A 26,764-nucleotide genomic window follows, 5' to 3' on the forward strand; every position below is an offset into this window, starting at 1 on the left:
GCACTTAAAAGCTTTCCACACTCAAACACCCAATGACTGCCTGTGGCTTACAACCTTCGTCTGCAATTGTGCTACATATCACACACTAAGGAGAAGTGAGGCTGATGAAAGCTTGGACAGAGGACCTCCAAGGAAAGCTTCAGTACGGCAGAATGTGGTTATTTGTGTTTGGTGGGTTGAAAAATCACCCCCAGATAAAATCATCAGGCTAGCTCAGAAGGTTTGGAAGCAAATGAAGCTATGTATTTACAGCAAGCTAAAACTAAAAGCATGTAATACAATGCATGTGTACAAAATAGATTTACAATTATTTGCAATTTTAATATATCAGAGAGATTCCCCCCCTGGACAAACCCAGAAGGGGCTAACAGCCATCTTCTTCTCTTCCTAGAGAGAAAACCAGGCCCCCACTGTTATCTACTCAGCCAAGGTTAGTGCAGTCATGCAAGATCAGTCAGCAGGGGGAAGAGAAAAGGAGGAGGCAGGAAGCAACAGAGAGAGAACAGCTTGTGCAACAAATTAGATACCAGTCCAGCAAATGAATGAGATTATATAGACTTATCTATTACCTTTCTTCTATAACCAATCCTCTATTTACTTTCTATTTAAAGATGTCCAGAAAGCTCCCCTTTCTTGTTTATAATTTAGGATTGGGCTCGAGAGTTAGCACTACACCACTACAGAGTGGCTCGCTGCGCTATGCACAACCCTGATGCTCAGTACCGAACCAATGCTCCAGCTGTGTCCTGCTGGTGCTGATGGAGGTGCAAGTTTTCAAAGGAAAAATAAAGCCATAACCCTTTTGGGAGAGAAATAATATTTTCTCCATTTTCACAGTTTGGCCTCAGTTGCATCACCAGGGATAAATCATAGAGTCAGCGCGCACAAAGTCAGCGGAGTAGCTGCAAAGCACTGTCAGCCACGGAGTAAATTTTGGGACACTGTTATTTACACCCACAAGTACCTGACCATGAAAACTAAGAAATGGGAGGGTTGGAATGTCCTGGAGCTGGGAAGGAGAAATTTTTTTTCCTGATGCAGTTGCAGTCATGGTCCTATTATGATAATAAGGCAGGATGATAGCCTTATTCCAACCTCAAACGGTTTATTTCAGCAGCAGGCCTAAAGTGAGCCCTCCATCGTACCATCTGCCAAGCACCTTTGGGATCTGACGGCGTGGAAGGATCATTAAAAATGTAAGAAGTTGCTGTTTACATTAATAAAAACACAGGTTCAAAAATTAGCTTGAGAAAGCAACAACATTGTAAACACGCCTTTAAAATGAGGGCCATTTCCTCCTGCAGTGAAAGGCATGGTTTATTTTCATCTGCTAGGAGCTGCCTTCTGCTTGCTCATTGTGCCACCCTCTAACAGGGTTTGCACTCATTGAAATGAGCACACGCTGGACATGGAACTACCTCTGCTCTCTCACCTGGGCAGGAATGAAACCAAAACTCTCCTCTTAGCTGCCTTTCAACCCCTACGCCATAACTTCCAGCATTCTTGTAATGAGGGTTGGCTAAAATTGAAGCCTATAATAAGACTCTACTATTTCTTTTTTAAAGGCTGACCTGCAGTTCTGGTTTACAAACCAAATGACTGCAGTCAGGCACATTAGTGCTTTAACCTTTTCATTACATTACATACATGAAAACAATTAAGGCTGGGATTCTTTCCAATGTATTATCATTTTCTGTTCCCTCTGGCCTTTTTCCATCCATTTCAAAGAACGTACATAGCACCAAGTGAACATTCTCTCGTGTTTTACTCTCCTTTTTTTTGCCCTGCTTTGCTGCTTCTCCTCTGAACAACTGTCATGCTTTCAACATCAGCCAACTAGAGAGTATCAGGCAACAGCAGCAGCGGTGGCAGCAAAATAAAAAAGAAAGAAGAAAAGGCAACAAAAAGTTTGGGGGTTTAAAACTCCTCATAAAATTAAACCCGAGATTTAAATTCTCCCTCATATTTTATTGTCTTTTCTTTTCTTTTTCCTGTGGTAAATGGTAATTAGAGTCAATAATCTTTTGCTGAGAGAGCACCTTGTCCTCACAGTGTTTATATCATCATCATCAAAGATCTGCCTTAAGGCCCTGGCGTGTTAATAATTTAAGGTGTGCACAGCCTAGTTATAGCAGGAAGCCTAGTTATTGAGTTTGTAAACCAGCTGATGATTTATGGGAACACCTTGCATGAGTCATGCTCATTAAATAAAATACTTCAGTTTAATAAGGAACATGGGGTAAACAGCTCTTCCCGTTACAGGGTGACTGAGCCATTGGAAATTGGGGGGTTTTGTCACCACCTTTGCCACTGTGGTTTTGTCTTCATTCTAACGTTAGGGTCAGCTTCTCTCTACGTGTGTGTGCGTGCACATTTCCCTCCCACACCCCACCGTGAGATACAGACAGAAAAGCTTTCACTGATGTTCTCTTTTTGTTTTTCCCCTCCCACCCTCCCTGCCTCTCCCTCTCCATACAGCTGTTTCATAACTTACCCTCTGATAATGAAAATGTTAAATCTCTCTTTAAAAGGCTACTAATTAAGAAAACAGAAATGTTCACTGAAATAAAATTACAGGGGGAGAGGGGGAAAATCAATGCATTGTTGTTAAATGTAGCTTGCATTTGAAAGCCATGACCATATTTTACTTTTAAACACTAAACTCTGGCTTGTTAGAAATGCCTTGGGAAATGGAGGCATGAAAAGCCCTAGACATTGGCCTCTTCTACTTTAACAGCTTTTTGGCCACCACATTAGAAATCCACTCTATCTCCAAGAGTTTTCAGGGGGATGGAGTAAAGTATCAGCATCTACCCTCAAAAATAAACAGGAACATCCTCTGTGTCATCTATCTCTTGTCTGAATTTTTCAGCTTTTTGGAAACAAGGGCACAATTCCTTAGCGGCAATGAAATCCACTTCTCTTCCCACCAAAGTCCAGTGCTGAGGCACTGGAAGTAGAAGGAGCTGGTGCAAGCATACTTGAGGGCTTCACTGGGCTGAAGGACACTCCAAGGCAAAGTAACCATTGTCTGCACTGAAGGGAAGGTCGAGTTACAATACTTGTACAGAACAAGGTTGGGAACAGAGAACTCGCATGAAAACAGCACATCTCTCTTATGGGGAAAGGCCAAGAAACCTGGGGCTGGTTAGCCTGCAGACAAGACCAAGAGGGAATCTTAGCAATGTCTATGAGTATCTAAAGGGCAGGTGTCAAGAGGATGCCACCAGATGCTTCAGTGGCACCCAGCAGCAGGACAAGAGGCACCAAGGAACCTCCTGTGTTCCAATTTGTTTCATCTGAACGTGAGGAAAAGCTTCTGACAGCACTGGAACAGGTTGGCCTGAAATGTTGTGGAGTCTCCTTCTCTGAAGAGAGTTTAAACCCACATGGATGTGATCTCTGGCAACCTGCACTGCATGATTCTGCTTTAGCAGGAAGGTTGGAATAGTTGATCTACCGAGGTCCCTTCCAACTCCCATCTTTCTTGATGGATTTCAGTCTTATCATCCCCAAGGCAAATCAAGTGAGCTCAGCTAAACTGGTGAACAAGCAATAAGAAATTAGTTACCAAAAATTAGCCAACTCTTCCCAGCAACCAGGTATTAGCAGACACTCCATTATGCCTCCAAATTGACTTTTTTTCCTGTTCTTTATGGAAATTTTTAGATGTCATTTTCTGTATTCTTTCAGTTGCATTTTCCTGTGTTCTTTTCACATGGGTGACGCAGCCCTAAGTTTAGTTTTCTGACTAATAACTGAACATCCTGAAGTACAGAGAGCCTGTTAGGCACCATTAATAAGTTCATTAGAAAATGCTGGGCCAGACCCACTTGTGGTGTAACTTTTGGATTGAAGAGCACCACGCAAGTGAGTGATCCGACTGCCAAGTTGTAAACAATGGTTTGAGTCCTCCCTTCTTTCTGGGGAAAATCAAGCATGACGTAACAGGGTACACATAGCACTCAGGCCATCTCTTTGAGGGATCTAAACACTTTCCATTGCTCTAATGCTTGCGTTTTGCAATCTTTTGTTTGTTTGACACCCGTGCCAGCACAGGGAAGTACTGCCATCTCACTTCGCAGAGGTAGAAGGCGGCACAGAGAGCAGCTGGCGAGACCCACAGACAAAAATCAGGCATGCCAAAGGAAAAGGGTTTCAGGACTTTCCACTGATCAATGCAAGGCAGATGCAGAGGAAGAGCCCCTCAGAGACAGCGCTGGCACTACCAGCTGAATTGTGCAATCAGACCAGACGACAGACTCAGCAGCCACCGCACTACAAGGGACAAAACCCTGGGGCTCTTCTCCAAGGTGTCCACCCAGAGCTTTACAGGACAGCAATGGTTAGAGGAGAGTAGAGCAGAAAAAGGCTTATACTAGATTCATCTCTTTTCCTCTACACTGTCCCTAAATAGCCACTACCAGTAATCCTTAATAAGAGCACACATAGCTGGTGAGACCTTCAGGGATTCAACTTGTTCCTCCAGGCATAAGTATTGGAGAAGCACCCAGAAGCTGACTGTCTTGGTGCATAAGGCCCTTAACGACCAAAACCAAAGGGGTTTTTAACTGCACAGCAGGCTCCCATACTAAATGCACCCCTGGGTGCTTTCAGATTGTCTCCAAGCAGCTCAGTGAGATGTTTAAGAATGTAAATTTTGCAATTAATGTGAGTTAGATACATCCCCCTCACAAAAAAAAAAAAAAAAAGGCCAAGTACCTGACTGTGAGTCACATGAGGTACCCAAGGCAGAGCAGAAAGAAAAATCAGCTTCTTCAAGGCCCAGAATTTTAAATGTCCTAATTCATAAACTCATCTTCTGAAGGGGAGAGGTCTCTGCAATCTTTCAACTGTGGCACTCCTTACTCCTGGAGGCTACAGCAAAGGTGATGCAGGAAGGAAAGGCACTGGACTGGGGGAGGAGCATCCTTTTACAATTCAGTCATTGTACATGGCTGCTTTGGACTGTTGCTTTTTGCTTCTCAACTTTATACAGTATGGATTGTGGTAGCCTCCTCATAGCCACACAGAAGGCAGAAAACAAAATTGGATTCCTTCCTTATGCTGTGCTGAACATATGCAAGAATTACATCAGTTTCACCTCCACTGAGTGGCCACCTCCTTTCTGAGCCAGCTCTCAGAGACTGTATTCAATGGTCACAGAATGTTAGAGGTTGGAAGGGACCCAAGGAGATCGAGTCCAACCCCCCTGCCAGAGCAGGACAATTCTATCTAACACAGATCACAGAGGAACACATCCAGACAGGCCTTGAAAGTCTCCAGAGAAGGAGACTCCACAACCTCTCTGGGGAGCCTGTTCCAGTGCTCTGTCACCCTTACAGTAAAGAAGTTCCTCCTCGTGTTGCGGCGGAAGCTCTTTTGCTGCAACTTACACCATTTGCTCCTTGGCCTGTCACAGAGAGCAAGCAAGCAACTGTTGCCCCCCTTCCTGGCCAGACTTCAGATATTTATAAACATTTAGCAAATCCCCTCTCAGTCTTCTCTTTTCCAGACTAAAAAGTCCCAAGTCTCTCAGCCTCTTCTCACAAGACATGCCCTCCAGTCCTCTAATCATCACAGAAACATCCAGGTTGGAAAAGACCCTCGGGATCACCAAGTCCAACCTACAACCCTACTCTACAAGATTTGCCTTAAACCACATCCCTAAGCACCACATCCAAACGACCCTTAAACATATCCAGGGTTGGTGACTCAACCACCTCCCTGGGCAGCTCATTCCACTGCCTGACCACTCTCTCTGGACATTAAGAAAAAAATTTTCACAATCTAAACCTACCCAGCCTCAGCTTCAGACCATTTCCCCTTGTTTGGTCTCAATTTACCCATGAGAAAAGACCTGCACCAACCTTTCCACAATGTCCCTTCAGGTTCATTGCACTGTGAAGGTGCTGGCAAAACACAATCCTGCTATTACACGTGAGTGCAACAGAAACTATCACCAAAGTCAGAAAAGCAGGTTCATGGAGTCGTTTCTAGTAGCACGCTGGTCTGAGGCTGTAACAGTGAGCTCACTCAAACGAGGGACAAGGAAATGCTCCCAAACCTAGTAATGCAGACTGAGAATGAAGAGCGGATGCTCTTGACTCCATCTGTGCTTCAGCCCATCCTGATTTCAGATTATACAGACTTACAGAATCATTTTGGTTGGAACATAACTTTAAGATCAAGCCCACTCATTAGCACAGCACTGAGAGGTCACCATTAAACCATGTCCCTCAGCACCACATCTACACATCTTCCAAATACCTGCAGGGATGGCGACAAACATATATACAAACATTTTAGATAGTAGTTTAGATCTTGATCTTAAGATCAAGCTTATCCTTAGGGTGAGCTGAATCAAGGCCACACTAACTTCCAGTACACTGTTCCTCACTGCTCTTTATTTTATCTTCTCTAATGCTGAACCTCAACAGAAAGCCTTAGCCATTAATATTTTGAACACGAGTGGAAAGGAAAGTTTTTTCATGGCAAACAGGAGGGCTCCATTTCCTTCTTTTTGGCTGGAGCAAACAACAAGAAGTTTGGATGACCTAATTGCTGGCATCATCCAGAAAAGAGGGGTAATTGGAACTGTCTCCTTCCCGCAGCATCAGTCCTGGCCACTCTGGGTTTGTGACTCCTGTCATGTAATAAAACATAAGCTGCAACTTAGTCCCATACCTGGAAACTGAAAGCACAATCAGCTCCCGATTTCTCTCCAAAGTGACTTCTTCTTACCAGCCTGTGCCCAGAACAAACTAATTGCTGTCACAAGAGGACAAAATTGAACTATTTGTATCCTTCTACTTAGAACTGGTGGAAAAACAGCCTAGGAATTCATGCTCAAGCTGCACTAAAGAGGAGAACTTCCACTACTGGAGACCTTTAGCCGATCTGATTTGTAACAGGAAAATCACACCACTGCTTCTTTCTTTAACGGCAGGTCTGATATGTGGGCAAGTGACTTCTTTGGCAGATCGTCAAACTGGTAGTTAGGATCACTTGCATTAGGGTAATATGTAGACACTAGATTACTGCTGTTCTGGTCTACAAAGAAAATCAACAGAAAGGATTTTCAGCCTAAGTACAGAACCAACATATTTCAGGTCTTGGAAGTTTCAGATGGGCTGACACAGTTTTGGTTGGTCCTTTGAATTAAGGACAAAACAACCACAAAATGGAGAAAAATGAAGGAGTGTGAGTGTGGAACTGAAAACACAGAAAGAATAAAAACTAGATTAGACCATCTAAGTTGTAAAGGCAGGATTGAGTGCAAAGAGAAGATTGTATAATGGAAAGATACCAAAACGAGATGGTCTCCTATACATTTGCAGGCAGGTTAACATACTTAAGCAAATTCACCCTCTAATTGGCTTCAGTTAAGTGCTCTCTTCAGAGGTCTTTGGGATAATGCAGAATGCCACTGGGATGCCTAGCAAGTGAAAAGCTTCTGAGAACAAAGGAAAAGAGTTACAGAGATTTCCCTAATGAAGTACCTGGAGGGTAACAAAGAACGTGACACTACCTCACCTGCTTTTGAATACTGTTTGTCAGCAAGCACCGCCTGAAACACAATAGGACTGTGCTCCAATGGAAATTTGAGAAGAAATAAAAGGGGGGGGGGGAATAAATAAACAGAATCTGCCGATGAAACTCTGTGATTCATGAATGTGGGCAGAAATAAGCCATGGCAAAAATTAGTAAGTCCCCAAAACGCTGGAAATTATATTGAAGCCACCATTAATCATTTTCTGCCCAAAATGCACAAGTCTGCCTAGCAAATTGAAAACTGAGCTCATTTTCAATGTAAGGGGAAGAAGGAACTTCAAAAGACTAATACGAAGCAAATGTTAGCTCTGCCATTTCCTCATGTCCTCTTTAAACCAAAGTCAACTTGTATCTCTGCTGAGGCAAACCCAGAACTTGACCCAACCTAACTGGATTTTGAAAGCACCGCTGCAGATGAGCAGCTAACAGACAGGGTCTAGCTACCTCCAGATAAAGATCTTTCCTTGGCTAGCAGAAGATAAAGGTCTTGAAGAGCACGTCATCCTAAAACAGCCAGAAATCTTAGCCACATACCTTAGCGTTCGGCTGAGACATAAAGACAGAGCTGGAGATGTCCCTTTGTAGATAGCCGCGCGCCCACCCGCGATAAGAGAACCAGGTGAGTGATGTTGTAATAAATAGCGGGAGCGACCTATAACAGAATCAGCTAAACAAGATATTCCTGAAAGGTTTTGGTACACAGCTGATGCATACTTGAGTGAGTTAAACCAGAAAGGTTACCAAGTAAGCTGCCTGTTACTTGCTGTCTTCTTTTGTCTCACTTTTGGCTGTTTTGATAAGGTGTTGCACAACAAGCAACAGTGGATTAACAAATGCTGAAGTTACCCTTCTTATTTGCTGTCTCCTTTGGCTGTTTTCATAAGGTGTTGCACGACAAGCAACAGTGGATTAACAAATTCTAAAGCCTAGTTTGCTCCACACGCATTTCCAGTTAAGTCAGAAGTAATTAACTCGGATTACAAGTCGTTCATCTGACCCATTCTCTTTATCAGCCAGGAATACCGTGCCAAGCCTACTCTACACGGTGTCAAGCAGCCTGGCAGATGGCAAAATGATAAAGAACTTGATAAAAGAAAGCCTTGGTGGATTAAAAATGTTGATATTTGTCATCGTTAAAATATCATAGCACACCTCACAATATTTTATTAGGCTCACCAGTATGTGGCGAGTAGGTAGAAGGCAAACCACAATCCTGCCAACTTCTTGAGCAAATACAATTAATCCTGAGGTATAGTTACAGAAGGAGGTCATGCCAGGACAAGAGCAACATCCAAAGTTGCCAAATAGCTACTATCTAAATAGGAGATTTTTCAACAACTAAGTATTTGGGAACCTGACATACTTATGACTGTTGTGGCTGTGTCAAAGCCAAATGTGAGAATTCTGCATTACAGGAAAGCCTGCAGGATGACTTGGAGTTACCAGCTGTACCTTGAGGACATCCATGAGCAGTTGGTGCAGTCCTTGTGCTGGCAAAAACAAAACATACTCGCCCCACTACTAGTGACAAAAAAAACCAAAACGTGAAGGCAACACAGGTGCCAGGTGCTGCTGAACAGACGCTGGAGATGAGGAACAGAGCACATGGCAGGAAAGTCCCAGAGGTGCTCACAACACAGTTGCTAATGCAAGCCCTGTAAAGCTGAAAAAAAGCTTCTTGGCATCAAGGGGTTTCTGGTCTTCTCCCCAGCCCCACCCTCACAAGCACAACACATGCATTCACTGGAGCACACTGCAGGGGCAGCAAGAAAAGGTTGATGCTATTTCATGTTTGCTTTCCATTTTTCTCCTCCTCGTCTCAGAGGTTTGGTTTAACAGCAGTCCCCAGAGTGAACAGACCTGTGCCTTGGGGCAAGGACATAGTTCTCTCCTTGGCCCAGTGCAGAAGCTCAGGGCACAAGCTTAGCAGAGCTCCTCTCTTTCAAAGACGTGGAGAGCAGCATCCTCCAAAGGCTGGTGAAAGGAGTCAGCTCAAGTGACAGAGTGAGGGTTCAAGGCCTTGGGGCTACAAACATCTGAGACTGGAACATCTCTCTGATAAGGAAAGGCTGAAACACCTGGGGCTCTTTAGCCTGGAGAAGAGTGAGAGGGGATCTTATCAATGCCTATCATAAAGGGCAGAGGACAAGAGGACAGGGCCAGACTCTTCTCAGTGGTGCCCAGTGACAGGACAAGGAGCAACAGGCACAAACTCCAACACAAAAGGTTCTATCTGAACAGAAGGAAAAACTTTCCTGCAAGGATGACAAAGCACTGGAACAGGCTGCCCAGAGAGGTTGTGGAGTCTCCTCTGGAGGCTTTCAAAATCTGCCTGGGGTTTGCTCATGCTGTGATCAGAATACAGTGTGAAGAAAAGGAATGAATAAGCCATTAGGCACTGGGCAGGTGGTTGGGAGAGTGATGCCCTTGCTGCTGCCATGCCTGAGCAGTTAGGGACAGTCCAGCTCACTAGATTAACACACAGTAGGTCAGACTCCTAGTTGCAATGCAGATACGCTCCGAGTCAGACTGGGGAAATAATTGACATGGGAACAATAATGAGAAAATCAATTGCTAAGTCAGATATCATTGACTGCAAGGAGAATTTTGTGCATGCAGGATCTGCAGGATAAAGACCCAGGTTTTCTTTTAGGCTAGATGAGCTGGTAGAAATGCAAGAAAAGATCATGTGGTTAATACCACTGGCTTTGTTCCCCTTCATCTCCAGTTGGAATTCAAAAGAAGTATTCCCTGGCAGCACCCCAGGGTGACTCTTCAGCCAAAGTTTTAGGCTAAAAGTCAGTAAATGCTTAGAGAAGTGCAAGGCTAAGACCCTGTGAGGCCGGAACATTACATCAATGGCCTGAGCCACCAGACAGTTTCATCAAATTTAACATCAGGCCTAAAGTATCAGCAAACACTGCTGCTTGGTGTCAACCTGCATATCTTTTTGTGGATGTAGGACACCTCACCAAATCAAGCCCACAGCTCTTGTGCTGTTGTTTGCTTATGAACTCAAAGCCTTTAATCAGAGCTCCCTTAATGGAGGCAGGATTGGAAGCGTCAGAGAAAACACCCTTTCCCCAAAACTAATACTACCTGAGAACACTTAATGCCATCATGAGCCATGCCCCTCTGTTTTGCAGGTTATCTTCACCTTCTGTCAACAGTATCTACTGAAAGACCAAGAGTGATCTTAAAGAAACTATACTATCCCAAACCAATGCTGTCTGAGAACACTTAATACCATCATGAGCCATGCCCCTCTGTTTTGCAGGTTATCTTCACCTTCTGTCAACAGTATCTACTGAAAGACCAAGAGTGATCTTAAAGAAACTATACTATCCCAAACCAATGCTGTCTGAGAACACTTAATACCATCATGAGCCATGCCCCTCTGTTTTGCAGGTTATCTTCACCTTCTGTCAACAGCATCTACTGAAAGATCGAGAGTGATCTTAAAGAAATGTTTATTATTGCCTTGCCTCTCACACCTGCCCTCTTGTACCTTTGCTATTTGTCTCAGGCAGTAAAAGTGCAGCAAACTACATCAGAGATGTGCCTTCACCTTACAGCATTGTGGGGGTTCATTGCAGGATGACAGAGCTAATTAAAGACTGCACTTGCATCATCACTGTTTCTTGACTTGTCAGAGTAGAGTCTTTCTAATCCCAGTGAGCTCTCTCTAGAAACAGATCTGTAGGTACTTGTGCATGTTTGATAGAGACGTAACACCAAAATTGCCAGGCACGGGTTTAGTACAGATATCTTTGCAAGCATGAAACACTGGGATTAAAATCCTCTCCGTGAAATCAAATGGTCAGAAAAATGTAGGTGTGGTTTCAAACAGGTGTCTAGGGGGGAGACCTGTGTGTGAAAGCGCTTGGACCATTTAATTACGAAACTCAGCAGGCTTCTCTCCTACCCACAGAATCATAGTGTGGTGGGGGAGATTATCTAGCCCAAGTCATCTGCTAAAGTAGGATCGCCCAGAGCAGGTTACACAGGATCACATCCAGGCAGCTTTGGAATCTCTCCAGAGAAGGAGACTTCACAACTCCTCTGGACAGATTGGCCCAGTGTTCTGACACTCTAACAGCAAAGAAGTTCTACCTCGTGTTCAGGTGGAATCTCATGTTCTGGTTGGTGCCTATTGCCCCTTGTCCTATCACTGGGCACCACTGAAAAGAATCTGTCCTCACTCTGTTGATCTCCACCCTTTAGGTATTGACAAGCATCGGTAGTCTTCTCCACGTCTCTCAGCCTTTTCTCATCGGAGAGAGGAGCACAGTCCACTTGTGGCCTTTCTAACCCTCCACCGGACTCTCTCCGGTAGTTGGTTGTCTCTCTAGAGCTGCGGAGCCCAGCCCTGGACACGAGGCTCAGGTTCCAGCCCCCCACACCGGTCTCTCCAGAGAGCAGCGCGTACTCGCCCTCCCACACGGCCGCTCTGCGGGGGTTTCAGCGGGATGCTCGCCGCGTACGCACGGCGCAGGGAGGGGGTTCAAGCGCCGGCGGGCAGGGCGTGCTGAGCGGCAGCAGCCCAGCTCGGCGGGGAGGTGGTGTCGGGAGCATGTCGCGACCAGGACCGGCCCCCCGAGGGCAGCATTAGCGGAGAACAAAGCGGGAATAGGACAGATGCAGGCGCCGGCCCCGCCGCGGACCGGGATCATCACCCGGAGAAGAAGCAAAGCCCTGCCAGGGTCAGGAGGATGGGGTGACTACGATTTCATCGCGATTATCAGGGCGACCGAAATGCAACACGGGGACGTTCCTCCTCTTACTAAAAATCCCACATTCGGGCGAGACGTGCCGCTCCCCAAAAATCCGAGAGAAAGTCTGTGGCTGACGTCATCTTATTGCCAAGATACTCTTTTAATTAGGTGGCAGCTAAACGAGGAGCGATGTAGAACACTGTGGATATAATTATCCATTGTGCTGCGTCGAGCTGCCTATAGGTCTTTGCCTTTGTGTGCGCGTCCCCTTCCCGCTCCAAAAAGTACCAAGAACCTGGAGAATTCAAACCTTCTGCCCACCCCCGTGCGCGGATGGAGCCTGTCAGACCCTGTGCTCGGGCCACTGACAAACACAAAGGAGCAACAATAACCACACACCACTTACGGCACTGCGAGACTCATTCATTCATCGTAACATAATAATTCTCGATGGTCACTGAAGAGAAGCATATGTTTCGGGCAGACATCAAAAGAACAACCAGGCATTTAGATAAGACAGAGTGAGTTTTAAAGTTTCAGATCTAATCCCGGCTAAAGACCAGAACAAAGAGTCAGAGAGCAGGCATCCCGTTATTTAAACTGGCACCACCAAAGTCAGAGCCTTTCTTCTCCACTCTCGCACAAACACGGCGTGCTCGGCACATCCAGCCAGCCTCATTACTATTTATATTACGCTACCCTGGCTGCGTGCAGTCAATTCATAATTGTCCAGTTTTTTCTAATTAATCACAAAAGATTTTTTTTTTTTCTCCTTCCTTTCTTTCTTTCTTTCTCTTGTTTTGCCTACAGCTAGTTCTGGGGTGACTCACAATGGCAAGCCAAAGCTCATACATCAAACGCAGACCCTCTTTACTCCAGCCTTCTGCTGGGCTCCCCGGGCATGCGCGGCCCCGGGGGGAGAGAGAGAGACAGAGAGAGAGAGAGAAGAGCCCTGTGCTCTGTCCTCTACCGTGTGACTTGTTATTTTTATCTGATGCTTGCATTCTCAGCCCAGGCCCCACCCAGAGGTTTTTTGGCAAGATTTCTTCATTCAGAGGATCTGATTTCCCTCTCCCGCTCTCACACACATGCACATCCTTCCCTCTCCTGCTCTAGCAAGCTGTCTGAGATCCCTGTGGCTTCAAAGGAACCAGATATTGCATAAACTTCTGAGCTATCAGTATTTTCTTAATGAGCTCAACGTAACCAGTGGATGCTGGCAGAGAGGCAGAGCCACCAGCTGGATCTCTCCAACCAGCATCGAGGCTGGCCGGGAACATTTTTACTAGGCCAGACTGCTCGTGCATCCTCCACCCTCATCACGAAGAGACTAAACCTTTACTCAGACGAGTAAATCTTTTCAGTTGCGAGCTGTCTACTTGTGGGAGTCACAGCTCGCCAACCTGAGTCAGAGGACAGCGATTTGACCTCTAGTTCTTGTGCTGCCAGAGGTTTAGGCAAACAGAAAGCTATTCCATGAACAAAGAAACGGAGCAGCTTGGCTGATAAAAGCTCAGCAGTGGTGCTCTCTCTCCACACGTTTATAAAAAAAAAGTAAAAAGCCAATTTTTTTTTTAATGCAAACTATTACTACATTTTTTTCCCCTTTGTTTTTTAATCACTGATGAAGTTTGTGACACCAAAAGTCAGCCCAGATAAGGTCACTCGGAATGATGTGAAAAGCAGGAAGCCACAAACCTACACTACCTTGAAAGCACACTCCAACTGAAGGCCACAAATGTTGTTAATTATGTGGAAGCTTTCTGGAGAGATGCATCTATCGATGGATGCAATCTTCCTTGATCACATTCTGCCCACTGCTGGGTTTGCAAGGAGGCAGCACAGTGGCAGGAGAGGAGCATTTTATTAATGAACCCTGTACAGAACGCTGCGCTCAGCCTGGGTGTTTCAGAGTGAAAATGGCTGTGAGGTCAGAGCTGGTTTCTGTACAAAGAAGAGCAAGCAAGCAAATAGATGCTGAGAACAAAATAGATTGATTTTAACTGCATGGCAGATTTGTGTCTGTCTACATTCAGCCAGGGCTAAATTACAGCAGGTATTCTGTCACCAGATGACTCCTCCCTAGCAGAGAAGGGAGACCAGGAGAGGACATTGAAATGAAAACAGATACAGCAAAACTACCAATACAAAAGCAAATATGAAGTAGACAAAGTAATACTCAGCCCAGCGAAATGAACAGCAGTCACAGAGGAAAGCAGCACTCAGGAGCAGAACACTGGGTGAATCCCTCCAGAGACATGAAGAGCAGGAGCAGCCTCCTCCCTCTACAAACTTCCCCATTTACACTGAGCACGAGGTTTCTGCTCTGGAGTACACCTGTAGCAAATTCAGGTCAGCTGCCCCAGCTGACTCAAAACTGCTGATAGCCTGCAGACCGTGGCCAGCCAAGGATCATTCCCCAGAAAAACCAGGACAGTACCTGGTGGCAGAGAGGAAAGAGTATCTCTGATATATTACAGGAGATTTCAAGTGGAGTCAATTTGGGAGGGGGAGAATGTCATGTTTAGAAAGGCTGAAAATACATGAATTAGCAAAAATTATTGTTTTCATAAGCTTCTGTCATGTAGATAGAGCTGGTAGCAGACCTCTTTCTCTGCAGGCTAAGGAATTAAACCCAAAAAAAAGATAACTGTGAGGTTGGAAAGAGAGGGCTCCTTTTCTCAGGTCACCTTGGCATAATTTGTAATGTAAGATTTTCAAATATCCAGTCATATTTCCCACTGCAGCCTAGTCGAAGACATCCTGGTCTCCTTGCTTGGAACTTAAAGCACCCTCAGTCATCTGTTGCCATTTTAAAAGTTAGCCAGGAGAAAAGCACTCCACAGAAAGTTCTGCAAGGCCAGTGTAAGGATAATCTGCCAAGGAGCAGTTTCAAATCATAATCCATGAGAGGTACTTCGAGGGATCAAGGCAAATGATTTTATTCCCACTGTCAAACTCTCATTTTCCACAGCAGCGTCTGAACAGGCAGAGGGACTGTGTGTGACAGGAACATGCTGCGCATCACATGCTGCCCTGATGCCAGGGGTGACCTTTCAGGAGCTACCACAAGCCCTGTCAGTGCCTTTTGCTTTCCTCTTTCCCACTCACTGTCCTATGAGTTAACTGTAGCAAAGTGTCCCCTCCTCACTGTCTTCCCCTCCTCACTGTCTTCCCCTCACTAGGACCCACCTTTGCCATGGCATGTCAGCCACCATCACAGTTGACAACAGCAGCCTTGTCTGGAGCCACTGAAACCCTGGTGATAGCAGAGCTGTACATCCTGCATTCCCTCCCAGATCTTTCCAGTCACAGGAGCCAGATTCAAAGCTCCCTGAGCCCAGGGGAATACTTTTCAATCAGCTTCAAGAGATAGGCAAGGCTCCCATGGTCCTATTGCCACCACCTTGCTGTAAAGACTGTCATTTTGCTGGGACAAACTACTTATTACCCAGTTGCAAGCTTAATAATAACCAGGGGCTGTGATTCCTCTTAAGGAACTGAGGACCTGAATTAAGTATTATTAATACCAGCAATATTGTGCTAACACAGGGAAAATAGCAGTATTAATAATCATGTTCTCTTAATGACAGTGTAAATATAAAGTAAGTAGTGTACCTGGCTTCTGAGGAGTGCATAGCCAAAGGATGATTTCCTCTCAGGGCAGTGATAAACAACTCAGTCATACTGAGTTTAGTTTTAGTAATAATTGGCTCGAAGGGACAAAAAAAAATAGATAGATAAAACACAGTCACAGGTTAACTACATTATAGTTACAGGGTGTAATTCCAGCTCCTGCTCCTGGAGTGGAAGGCACAGCATTCATCTGACCAGCCTCCCTCTGTAATTCCCTAGGAGGTCTGGGACTTGAGCACTGCTGTGCCCCCTCAAAAAATGACTAAGTGGAAAAATAGAGATTGCTGTGCCACACAAAATATTGCTAAGCAGATAAAGAGACACTGCAGGTCTCCCCAGGTCAGGGCAACCTAGCAACAGGCTCCAGCACAGAACATCCAGCCATGGGCATGTGGGCATTGGAGCCACAAGTGCTGGTGGTGGCTCCATGGCCACCAGTGTGCACAGGTCCTCATGCCACCGTGCCACCTAGGCATGAGGTGTTCCAACCCTCTGATCATTTTTGTGTCCCTTCTCTGGACACACTCCAACAGGTCGATGTCTTTTGTGCGCCGAGGACTTCAGAGCTGGACCCAGCACTGCAGGTGGAGTCTCATCTGAGTGGAGCAGAGGGTCAGAATTCACTCCCTCAACCTGCTGGCCACAAATAATGCCAAATAGATGGAACATCTTGTGAAAATGCCTAGAAGAACTTCAAACAGGCTCTACAACTACCTGAAAGGAGGTTAGAATAATAGAATCAGTCAGGATTGGAAGAGACCATAAGGATCATCTAGTTCTAATCCCTCTGCTATGGGCAGGGACACCCTACTCTAGATCAGACTGGCCAGAGCCTCATCCAGCCTGGCCTTAAACATTTCCAGGGATAGGGCCTCAACCACCTCCTTAGGCAACTCATTCCAGGCTCTCACCACTCTCACGGTGAAGAACTTCCTCCTCACATCCAGCCTGAACCTACACATCTCCAGCTTGGCTCCATTCCCCCTAGTCCTGTAACAACCTGTTTGTAGCCAAGTGAGCCTTGGTCTCTTCTCCCAGGCACCCAGTGACAGAACAAGAGGACACAGCCTCAAGGTGTGCCAGAGCAGGTTTAGGCTGGAAGTCAGAAAGAAGTTCTTCACAGAAAGAGTGATTGCCCATTGTAACAGACTGCCTGGTGAGGTGATGGTGTCACCATCCCTGAAGGTGTTTAAGAGGAGACTGCATGAGGCATTTAGTGCCATGGTTTAGTTAATTAGAAGGTGTTAGGCAATAGGTTGGACTCAATCTCAAAGGTCTTTTCCAACCTGATGAATTCTGTGATTCTGTGAAAATATGAAGCCATGGGGCAGGATATTACAGCATCACAGGATCACAGGATGTTAGAGGTTGGAAGAGACCCAAAATCATAGAGTCCAACCCCCCTGCCAGAGCAGGACAATTCTATCTAACACAGATCACAGAGGAACACATCCAGACAGGCCTTGAAAGGCTCCAGAGAAGGAGACTCCACAACCTCTCTGGAGAGACTGTTCCAGTGCTCTGCGACCCTTACAGTAAAGAAGTTCCCCCTTGACTTGAGCCAAAACTTCTTTTGCTGCAACTTACACCCATTGCTCCTTGTCCTATCACAGAAAGCAAGTGAGCAGAGCCTGTTCCCCCCCCCTCCTGGAAGCCTTCAGATATTTATAAGCATTTATCAAATCCCCTCTCAGTCTTCTCCTTTCCAGACTAAAAAGCCCCAGGTCCCTCAGCCTCTCCTCACAAGCCGTGCCCTCCAGTCCCCTAATCATCCTTGTAGCCCTCCACTGGACCGTCTCCAGCAGATCCCTGTCCCTCTTAGACTGGGGAGCCCAAAACCAAACACAGCACTCAAGATGAGGTCTCAGAAGCGCAGAGTAGAGGGGGAGGAGAACCTCCCTTGATCTGCTGTACACACTCTTGCTAACACAGCCCATGTTCACTTTCCCCAGGACGCTGGAGAACAGACTGAGACTGATCTCTGCCCTAGCCGCACCCCAGGACCAGTAGGGCAGAATTTCAGCCGAGGCTTCCAGCGCCTGCAGGAGAGTGCCCCCTGCTCTGGCTGCCCTTCCTTGGAGAGCAGGCCCTGTGCTGTGACTTTACTTATTTTTTTCATGGGGCTAAAGAGGATATATTTTATCATAATGGTTTCGAATCCAATGTGTACAGGCCAACACAAATAGGGTATTACAAGTTGAAGAACTGTACCTCAGGCACCATTTTATTAGAACTAGTGTTTACATCAAACAATACATCCTAAGTACTTCATATTAAGCTTGGACAAATCATTTGCCTGAGGATTAGGGTGTTGTGCCATTGAAACGTAATCCTTCTGTTGATTTCTTTTTTTGCTTTGTTTTGTTGTTGGGTTGTTTTTTTTCCCAAGCTGCCAAATCGAACATGGTAAAAATCAGTAACTGGTAGGGGAAAAAAGAAATCCAGAAGCTTGAAAACCTTAGCTTCAATTTGACCTGTTACATAAAACGAAAGAAAAATTGCCAAGGTGGGTTTGCAGGCAACTGCCTGAGCAGCAGAGCAGATTTTCCCCTGTGCAGATCAGCAAAACTCTGCAGGAGAAGGAAAAAAGAGGTAAGACTGGGTATGGTGTCCTACCCCCAGGGGTGAGGAAGGAAGAGAGGGCTGGGATAGCTGCTCCTTGTCATGCATATGTGACCCTAGAGCATGGGCACTTGTGCTGAGTGGAAAATCTGGGAGCCGAGTGCCTGAGTTTGAGCTAGAACAGAACTGATTCTGTTCAGTGATTCGACTTTTCACCTCAGGTTCTTCTCAGAATCACAGAATTAACCAGGTTGGAAGAGACATCTAGGATCACTGAGTCCAACCTATCACCTAACCCTTCTAATTAACTAAACTAACTAATTAACTAAACTAAGTGCCTCATCCAATCTCCTTTTAAACACCTTCAGGGACGGTGACTCCACCACCTCCCTGGGCAGCCCATTGCAATGCCAATCACTCTTTCTGTGAAGTGCTTCTTCCTACTGTCCAGCCTAAACCTGCCTGGCAGTTTGAGACTGTGTCCTTTTGTTCTGTCACTGGGTGCCTGGGAGAAGTGTCTCAGTGACAGTTCTAGCAGTGATAACACTGACAGGCCAAGCGTTGGGGTGCAGACCAAGGTCACTGGTAAGTCTTGTGTGCCATGCTGGGGTGCAGCAGGAGGTGACATCTATGAGGGGCAGCAGAAAGGACAGATGACTAACATGGTATTCCAGTCCATCTGTGTCATATTCAGTATAAAGCATAGTGGTCAAACCTCTTCTTCAATGGCTAGCATCCAAGGAGGACTCTGTCTGCTCTACCTTTGATCCCAATCTGTCTGTTCCCAAATCCAGGTCCAATCTACCACTGAGGCCAGTCAGAGAATTCCTCAGCACCAGTGGTGGGTGATGGTGATGTAATTGGCATCAGGCAGTTGGGTTTGATGCCGGTTTGGTTCTCTTTGTACCTATTTAATTTTATTGTTATTATTTTCACTAAAGCTTGTTTAGTTTTCTTTTCCAACCTATCAGTCTCTCTCCCTTATTCCCTTTCTCTCATCCATTGGGATCTCAAAGGCATTCATAGAGAGCATCTGTCATTCATTTAGTGGCCAGCCCAGCCACTCTCTTTTTGGTGGTGCACAGCAATAAGCCAAGGAGCAATGGCTACAAACTGGAACATAGAAGGTTTCACCTCAACGTGAGGAGAAACTTCTTCACAGTAACGGTGACAGAGCACTGGAACAGGCTGCCCAGAGAGGTTGTGGAGTCCCCTCCTCTGGAGAGTTCTGAAACCCATCTGGACATTGCAATCTTAAGCAATCTGCTCTTAGTGACCCTCATTCAGCACTGAGGTTGGACTAGATGATATCAAGCAGTCCCTTCCAACCTTACCATTCTGCAATTGACCAGACTTTGTGCAGAGATGCAAAGGTGCCATCTTCATTGAAACCCCAAAAATTCTGCCCAGGCAGCACTCCCATGGAGATCTACATGCGCAAGTGTTTGAAAGACCTGGGGGGTAGGATGCTTGCAAGGTCTCTAGCAATGTATCTGGTTTGAGGGGTATCCACAAGATACAGTATAAATGCTGCTCAGTCCATGTCCACAAACAAAAGATTGTTAATGAGGATCAGAGCATAAAAGGTCTGCAGAAGCTACAAGTGTCACTGTTTTCTTGCACACAGCAAGGTTATTTGCCAAACCAAATCCCAGGCTCAGAATTTCACTCTCAGACTCTGAGAGTTTTTCTCTTGAGCCAGAGATGCTGTGCACAGCTCAGCATTTTGTTAAACCAAGCCATGTACTGAGAGGTATCTTGACATCTCCACTCCTTATGGGCCCATCCTAGAAAGCCATGACTCTCAAAACAGCAGTGGGAAAGGGTAACATCAACTCATTGAAGCAGGGCTCATACTAATTGGATCTCCCAGTAGGTCCCATTCTGTCTGCAGTCTCAGACTTGTACCTCTGAACAAGGCACTTTAAGGCCTCCGCTTTGCCATGGCTCTGAGTAGCACTGGTGGCTGCTGCTAACTTTGCTCTAAGCAGAAATTTCACAGAGCTCACACATGGGCAAGGAGGTTCAAAAAAAAGCAAACTAAACCCGAAAGATAGAACTGAAAAATCAGGGAATTGTAAGCAAATAGGGAGCATGGGCAGGAGTATTGCACACAAAGGGCAATAAACATATGGAATAAATCAGAGGAGAAGGCACTGAAAGCAAAGCATGTAAATGAGTTCCACAGGCACCTAGGTTTGTCACTGGAGAAGGAGGGGAGGGGGGGAGGAGGATGGCAAAGCAGGAAGGTGGAATAAAAAGGCCTTTTCCTGTTCCCATGGCCTTTCCTCATGGTTTATACTCTCCGTATGCTTAGGTATTGCTGTGACCCCAGGTCAACAAGCACATGATACTTGCAGGTTCCATACACAGAAGCACACCTAGGCACACAGCTTCTTTTAGTTTACATCAAATGTCCATTCCACCTTCAAAGAACACCAGTAGGGCCTCTATCAAGAATTAAACTACAACTGTCTTAATTTCCCCAAAACCTTGAGCTCTCTATTTTCCTGTGCTCCTCAGACAACAGAGAAGAATACGAAGATATCTGGGAGGGAAAAAAATGAGAAAGCAGAAAAGGAAGAAATTCACCAAAGCATGTTCATGGAATCACAGAAACATTCCAGTTGAGAAGACCCTCAGGATCACCAAGTCCAACTGATATCCCTACTCTATAAGGTGCACTCTAAATCATACCCCCAAGCATCACATCCAAAAGACTTTTAGACACATCCAGGGTTGGGGACTCCACCACCTCCCTGAGCAGCTCATTCCAGTGCCTGACCACTCTTGCTGGGAAAAAAATGTTTCCTAATATCCAGTCCAAACCTACCCAGTTGCAGCTCAAGGCCATTCCCTCTTGTTCTATCTCTATTTCCCTGTGAGAAGAGACCACCACCAACCTTTCCACAACATCCTTTCAGGTAGCTGTAGACACTGATGAGGTCTTCCCTTAGATTCCTCTTTTTCAAACTAACCAGCCCCAGCTCCTTCAGTAGCTCTTCATAAGATTTATTCTCCAGCCCTTCCCCAGCTTCTATGTCCTCCTTTCTCTTCCCAATGGGAAGAGAAACTATTTTTTTTTTTAAGGAGTTTAAAACTCCTTGGTATCTTAGTGGCCTCTTCATGGTAACTGGCTAAGATGAGGAGTCACTTCTGAGTTTCATCATACTGCTACTAACACTTTGCAGTATCTCCATGTTTCAACACTGGTGCAGAAGGTGCAGCTAGATGCATCTTCTCCTTCCAGAGAAGAGTGATGAAGCTGGTGAGGGGTCTTGAACACAAGCCCTATGAGGAGAGGCTGAGGGAGCTGGGGGTTGTTTAGCCTGAAGGAGGGGAGCCTCAGGAGTGACCTCATTGCTGTCTAAAACTACCTGAAGGGAGGCTGTAGCCAGGTGGGGTTGGTCTCTTCTGCCAGGCAACCAGCAACGGAAGAAGGGGACACAGTCTCAAGTTGTGCCAGGGGAGGTCTAGGCTGGATGTTAGGAGGAAGTTGTTGGCAGAGAGAGTGATTGGTATTGGAATGGGCTGCCCAGGGAGGTGGTGGAGTCAACATTCCTGGAGGTGTTCAGAAAAAGCCTGGCTGAGGCACTTAGTGCCATGGTCTAGTTGATTGGACAAGGCTGGGTGCTAGGTTGGACTGGATGATCTTGGAGGTCTCTTCCAACCTGGTTGATTCTGTGATTCTATGCAATGACAGCAAAGAGACTCATGAAATCTACAAAATTCAGGACCTGCCAATCCCCTAGCCCCATGATATCAAAAGTCCACAAAGAAGAACACCAAAATACGACCCTAGATCAACACAGAGAGGTGTAGATATACACACTTACAAGAGGACAGAGTTCTATATCACTGACTTTGCAATCAGTTCTAGGTAGAACCATGAAGTAGCAAAGACTTGTGGTAAAAAAAACCACTGACATCAGCGGGGACATTGAGCTATCTTCCTAGGAGACACACTGGAAAGAAAAGAGGAGCAATTAAAGGGCTTGTCCACCTAATGTTCCACAAGTTACAGCCTCAAGTGCTGTGGTGCTGGCTACACTCTCCCACACCTCAGCAGCATCAAGGGTGCAGAAGCAATTCTCTCTCTCAAAGCAGGATTGTGAGGGACACAAACGCTGCAAGCCACCGCTCTCCCCTGACTCGGAGAGTCTCTCCTTGCCTAGCTGACTTTTCTGACTCACTCAGAACAAAATTTGGAGAAGAAGGACTGATCATGCCCTCACTTGCCTGGGAGGCATTGCTGAACCATCATCAGCAATGGCCTGATTGCTATGAACAAGGGGAAGAACATTTTGAGGAGGCCTAGGCAGGGATGCCAAGACACATCACACTGCTCAGCTATGTTTGGAGGCCTTCTGTGGAAGTTCAGAGGAGGCGCTCAGGGACAGGACGAAGGGCAATGGCTGAGGAGCCACAGGTCTGCCCATCGCCCAGAGGACCCTGCGGAAAAGGCCGCCGGGATGTATTCTGCCAGCAAGATTCCTGCTGAATACCAGAGTCTCAGTCTAGGGGAGGCCATTGAGTTTAGGGACAAACAACCTCTTTGAGGAGCAGTCAAAGAAATGTGACACAGCCACCGAAGAAAGGCAGCAGTAGATGCATGCAACCATCTCCATCCTGGACGCTGCCAGGGTGACAGTGAGGAGGCAATCTGAAGTGACAGTACTGCTCTCTGCTCAACAGGGTGAATCCAGGACACAGGCACAGCTGAAAATGTGATTTCCCCATCACTTTGGGTTCCAAGCTTGGTGTTATTTATCAGCAGGGTTGTGGGTTTCGCTTCCTTCCCTTGAGAATTTTTCCTTCTCACAAATCTTATCGGTAAACCCAGAAGAGAAGGATCTATTGGTAAGGGTGCAAGGGATGACACAGTGCTCCAGCAGCTCAGTCTCTTTGTCCACATATCCAGATGCTGAAGCCTGGGAGTTGCTTTCCTAAAGCAAGGAGTCACCCTGAACCCAACTGTGCAAACTGTCCCATCTATCATCATCTGCAGGATCCAGTTCTCCATCTGGCATTATTAGATGCTCCCCTGACAAATACAAGCTTGAACAGCAGACTCAAAGTACTCTTTTTGCCTCTATTTCCTGACATACTTAGAAACAGACCAGAGAGTATTTTTGGTAAGATTTTCACCTGCTTCTAAGTCATTTAGCATGATCTTAAGGACACAGGCACGCAGGGATCAGAGTTTTAAAGCACTGAAGCACCTGAGGGTGCAGAGAGACACCTAGTTTCCCATTGCTCTCAGTGCAGAAGAACTAGGCACAGGCTAGTGAATTTAATCCCTGAAATTTAATCTATCCTAGAAAAATGTGAAGAACTGTAGCTTACTGTGCTGGTTTGAGGCTAATTGGAATATCTGGAGAGAAATTAGAACACTGATTGTGAAAAGAAAATATTGAGGAGGTATATATCATTCACTGGTTTGCTGAGAGGGATAAGAAGCCAAAATGTCAACAATCTGTCTTACTTCCAAGCCCTCTGTGCTACTCTGGTAAATTCCAAGGTGGGGGTTAAGGGGGTGGGGGATTGGGTTCCTAACCCACGTCAATTACAGAAGGGACACAGAGCTTTACCACCACCAATACTTCCATCCCAGCACACCCAACAAGCCATCAGCCTGGCCAAGATGTAAATGAGCAGCAGCCACACTAAAAATGTGCCCTTGCAGAACAAGCCATGAGTGTTCACAGACACATGCACACCAAGTTAATTGTGGACAAGTTTGGGCCCTAAATATGCCAGCATTTCCTTTTCTGGTTTAGCTGATCATTGTGGGTAATGTTGCTTAAGAAAATTTACACTTCCCAGTAACCAACCCAGGCCTATGAGGGCATCTTTTTACCAAAAGCACCAGTGAAATGTTTCAGAATTATGCTGGCAACAGAACTGCAATTGGCACGGGAAAGTGACACAACATTAATCAGATACGAGCAAAATTAAGTAGAAGATTATTTTAGTGGCCTGGAAAAGAAGGGTCAGTCTTCTTCCAGCTCTTATTTACCATTTCCTTTTGGGTGATGATGCTAAAATTATTATTAGACTCAAATTCCACCTGTTATTTTTATCTCCAGAGTCCTACTGGCTTTACTTAAGCTACTTAAGTCACTCTCTCAAGGAATTAATAGTGTACAAAGATGATGCTGCAGTGAATCATTTTACAAAATCATAGAATGGTTTGGGTTGGGAGATCCAAAGGTCATCTAGTCCAACCCTCTCTACAATCAGCAAGGGCATCCTCAACTACCTCAAGTTGCCAAGAGCCCTGTCAAGCCTCATCTTGAATATATCCAGGGATGGGTCCTCAACTACCTCCCTGGCCAACCCTTTCCAGTGTTCCACTACTCTCATGGTAAAGAACTTGTTCCTAAATTTATTTCCTAAGATATTTTCCAATTCACCTCTGTGTTTCTATCTGTAATGTTCTTATCTTCATGAGAACTTCACCCATACCACCTCACGCAAACAGGACTGAGGAAATACACTTCAGCTTCCTCAAAATCAGTGCTCTAGGCTGTGATCTTCAGTTAAAGCCTGTCTCTTTAGGAGACAGGCAGGGCACTGTGGCCACCCTCATAGCTTCCCACTCAGCCACTAAATCTCTTGGGCACCCTAACAGAAAGAAATGGGTGTTGGAGCTGCTTCCCAGCACATGGGATGTTTGATGCCCTACCAGAAACAGGGCTACTGCTCTTAAAAGACCTGATAGCACAATTTGAGTCATAGAATCAGTCATTTTGGTTGAAAAAGACCTTTGAGATCATTAAGGCCAGTCATTAACCCAGCACTGATAACCACTAAACTGCAAGCCTCAGCACCACATCTACATTGCTGTCAAATATCTCTGTGGGTGCTCACATCACTGGGTATTGAGAACTGCTTCACAGGGAAGAAACTTTCCCCAATATGCAACCTAAATCTCCACTGGAACAACTTCAGGCTGTTTCCTCTTGTCCTATCACTTGTCACTTAGGAGAAAGGGCAGACTCCCACCTCACTACTACCTCCTTTCAGGTAGTTACAGAGAACAAGACAGTCTCCCCTGAGCCTCCTTTTCTCCAGGCTACACCACCTCACTTCCCACAGCCACTCCTTGTAAGACTTGTGCTCTAGACCCATCACCAGCTTTGTTGTCCTTCATTGGACACACTCCAGCAGTTCAGTGTTATTCTTCTAGGGAGAGCCCCAGAACTGAACCCAGTATTCAGGGAGTATCATAGAATCACAGACTCAAACAGGTTAGAAGAGATCTCCAAGATCATCCAGTCCAACCTAGCACCCAGCCTTGTCCAATCAACTAGACCATGGCACTGAGTGCCTCAGCCAGGCTTTTCTTGAACATCTCCAGGGAAGGTGACACCACCACCTCCCTGGGCAGCCCATGCCAATAGCAAATTACTCTCTCAGTCAAGAACTTCCTCCTAACATCCAGCCTAGACCTCCCCTGGCACAACTTGAGACTGTGTCCCCTTCTTCTGTTGCTGGGTGCCTGGCAGAAAAGACAAACTCCACCTGGCTACAGCCTCACTTCAGGTAGTTGTAGATAGCAATGAGGTCACACCTGAGACTCCGCTTCTTGCAGCTAAACAACCCCAGCTCACTCAGCCTCTACTCATAGGGCTATGTTCCAGGCCCCTCACCAGCTTCATCACCCTTCCCTGGACACATTCCAGTACCTCAACATCTCTCTTGAATTGAGAAGCCCAGAACTGGACACAGTACTCAAGTAGGCTCACCGGTGTGAAGCAGAGGTGGATATTGACTTCTCTGGTCCCACTGGCTACACTATTTATAATCAACCTGGTGCAGGAGTCTCCACATCCTGCAGAGCATCATCCATTCCAGGGAACACGTAGGGAGCACCCCTGCAATGGCAAATATCAGAGTTCACCTCCCCTGGGTGCACTAGCCAAAGACCACTGTGGGATTAATAGTGCAAAGCTACACCTGCAAGAGGGAAAATGAGCTCTGGCATCCATCCCTGTCCAGTCCTGCCAGCGCAGCCAGTGGAATCACTCTGCAGGTGTTCGCTGCAAACAGCACATAAATGTTTCAAACGCTGCTGCAGAGGTGTCACGCCAAAGCCATAAAGAAAATGGAGAGTGGAGAGCCCCAGCTCAAGCTCTCAGATACCAGATATTCTTCTCCTCCCCACATCCACCCCATACAATATTACAGGCTGAAGGGTGATGTCAGATGGAACCTCTGTTTGACAGCTTTTCCTCAAAAACTCAGCATCAAACCAGCCACAGTGATGGTGCCTGGAGAAGACACCTTGGATT

The 26,764-nt window shown here is 46.0% G+C and overlaps 1 protein-coding gene across 11 annotated transcripts in view; it reads right to left on the bottom strand.

Annotated features, from left to right (window-relative positions):
- The window catches only part of LOC135184794 (uncharacterized), a 616,367-nt gene that overhangs the window by 588,834 nt on the left and 769 nt on the right, over positions 1-26,764 (bottom strand). For 8 of the 11 annotated variants that reach the window (XM_064160881.1, XM_064160878.1, XM_064160876.1 and 5 more), the window contains exon 1: positions 8,089-8,546. The exons of 1 other annotated variant lie outside the window; for it this stretch is intronic. The gene's annotated coding sequence lies outside the window, so the exon portion shown is untranslated. Of the gene's footprint in view, positions 1-8,088; positions 8,547-14,448; positions 14,521-26,764 lie in introns of those variants that run through there. 2 more of the 11 variants (XM_064160872.1, XM_064160884.1) reach the window with 2 other exon arrangements.

The sequence above is a fragment of the Pogoniulus pusillus genome, chromosome 21, assembly GCF_015220805.1.
Source record: "Pogoniulus pusillus isolate bPogPus1 chromosome 21, bPogPus1.pri, whole genome shotgun sequence".
Taxonomy (NCBI): Eukaryota; Metazoa; Chordata; class Aves; order Piciformes; family Lybiidae; genus Pogoniulus; species Pogoniulus pusillus.